Source organism: Orycteropus afer, unplaced genomic scaffold (genome assembly GCF_000298275.1).
Source record: "Orycteropus afer afer isolate SDZICR_OR568_19922 unplaced genomic scaffold, OryAfe1.0 scaffold00706, whole genome shotgun sequence".
Classification (NCBI taxonomy): Eukaryota; Metazoa; Chordata; class Mammalia; order Tubulidentata; family Orycteropodidae; genus Orycteropus; species Orycteropus afer.
This window is the reverse complement of record NW_006922293.1, coordinates 577,706-579,983: the sequence shown is the minus strand read 5'-3', so window position 1 is coordinate 579,983 and position 2,278 is coordinate 577,706. Positions and strand designations below refer to the sequence as shown.

The 2,278-nt window shown below is 38.3% G+C and overlaps 1 protein-coding gene across 1 annotated transcript in view; it reads left to right on the top strand.

The window, feature by feature from the left end:
• Positions 1 to 2,278, top strand: part of ERI1 (exoribonuclease 1) — a 62,614-nt gene that overhangs the window by 33,843 nt on the left and 26,493 nt on the right. The gene's annotated exons all lie outside the window — the stretch shown is intronic.

Here is a 2,278-nt window from a genome sequence, read left to right as displayed (position 1 = left end):
CGGAAGGAAGGTTGGGCAATCCTACTTCCGTAGTGATACTGCCTCGGAAACCCAAGGAGGGGTCGCTATGAGTCAGGGCCGACTCGACAGCAAACAACAACAACAACAGAGAATATTACTTGCTAAAGGTCGTAGTTGCTCCATCCTGTCCACTGCCACTGAATCAGTTCTGACTCATAGGAACCCTGCAGGATGGAGTAGAACTACCCCATAGGGTTTCCAAGCTTATAATCTTTGTGGGAGCAGACTGCCACATCTTTCTCCCACACAGTGGCTGGTACATTTGAACTGCCAATCTTCAGATTAAGTGCTTTAACCACTGTACCATCAGGGCTCCTTAATGTTGTTCCATAAGAGACAGTTTTTCCTTTTGGATTCTTATTCCTACTTAAATTCTGAATCCCAGGGAAAAAAGAGAGAGGAGGAAAAGGAATGATAACTGTCTAATCCATCACTAGAAGCCTAGAGAAAGATTAATATTAATGTATTTAAAAAAATAACTTTCCTAAAACTGTTTTATTATGACATATCCATGCTTTTTTTAAAAAAAAAGCGTCCAAACTCTTCATCCTGACTTTCAAGGTTGTCTCATCCAACTCTACCCTACCTGTTTAGCCTAATGCAACTGCCATTGTTATGGTAAGTCTCTGGGTTGCACAATTTATACTTGCCCTTTATTATTATGTAAATATTCCCTCACTTTGGAATGATTGAACCAACCCCTGCTGAACCCCTACTCCAACAAATTCTTCATCAGAATTACCTTTGGTTGCTGCATGTGCAGTTTTTAAATCATTGAAAGGATTTTGAACTTCTTTTACTAAACCCGATTCTGACTCGGTGACCCTTTAAGACAGCGTAGTTCTCCATGGGGTTTCCAAGGTTGTAAATCTTCAGGTAAACAAACTGCCTCATCTTCTGTAGAGCAGCTGATTGATTCAAACCACTGCACCGCTAGAACTCCTATCTTGTACTAACATAAGGCTAAATAAGAACCTTATGCATCTGTTTGGACTAACCTACCAATTCAGCTTAAAGAAACACTTAGGGATGTATTGTTCACCACCTGGAATCTGGGAGTAATTTTTACTCTAGCCAGGCTGGTCTTTGGGTTATCCTTTTTTCTATGGAGGAGAGATGTGGCAGTTTCCTTCCATAAAGATTACAGCCTTGGATATGTTAACGAGGCAGTTCTGCTCTGTCCTATGGGGTCACTATGAATGGGAATAGACTTGATGGCACTGGGTGGGTATCTTTTTTTTAATGTACTTTTCATGCTTTCCTCTCTGTTGAAGGGCCTTTTTTGTTAAGTACTTCTTTATGATTAGTCAAAGCTCACCTTGTTTTTTAGCCCAGACATTATAAGTCGTAGTGATCTTTTTACCCCCTGAAGTCTTATAGCCACTGTGCATATTGGCAGCTGATCATACATTTTAAGGTCTAAACTTGATGTGTATAAGATTTCTTTCTTACTGTTGTGCTGAACTCAAAGTCTATGATCCATAAACATTTGCCAAATGGAAAGACCAGAAATATTAAAACAAGAGTTATCTACATTGTTTAGGACAGTTTCTATATTATAAAGCCATTATGTTAGAAGAAAGTCCTACATAACTTCTGTTTCAAACTGTGGATGAATGGTACTCTAAAGCTGAAAATGTCAGCTATATGAAAGTCTAGAGACTCTAAATACAGTAGAAAAAGAGTAATTCATCATTTTAATTAGTTATATCATAACTGTATTTCATTATAGAAGTTTGGAAAATATTGATTTGAAAGGAGAAATCTGTTACTGATTTTAAACATGAGGTGTTCCCACTAAAATATACAGATACTTTCTGCCATAACAAATTATTTGTGATGTAAAAACCTTACATTCTGGGAGAGGTCATTTAAAACCTATCCAGTTTTTAACCAGAGTGCTAACAAAAACAATAATTGATACTCTCAGAAATATTTGAATGGCCTAGGCTGGCAGCTCAGGGTAGGTGTTGGTAGTTGCCTGAGAGAATATTTAAAATGCACAAAAACAGCAGAATCTTGCATCGAGCACTTGTTTTAATTTCTCTTAAAATACAATCGAAAGTACTCCAGATACCAGTATAGCAATTGAGTTGAGGTTTCTTTCCTGCTGAAGATTATAATTTCTGCTATTATTTCCCATGTCTTTGCCTAGGAAAACCATGTACGAACAACACTGTTGTTGTTATGTGCCGTCGAGTCGGCCCCGACTCATAGCGACCCCTCCTTGGGTTTCCGAGGCAGTATCACTATGGAA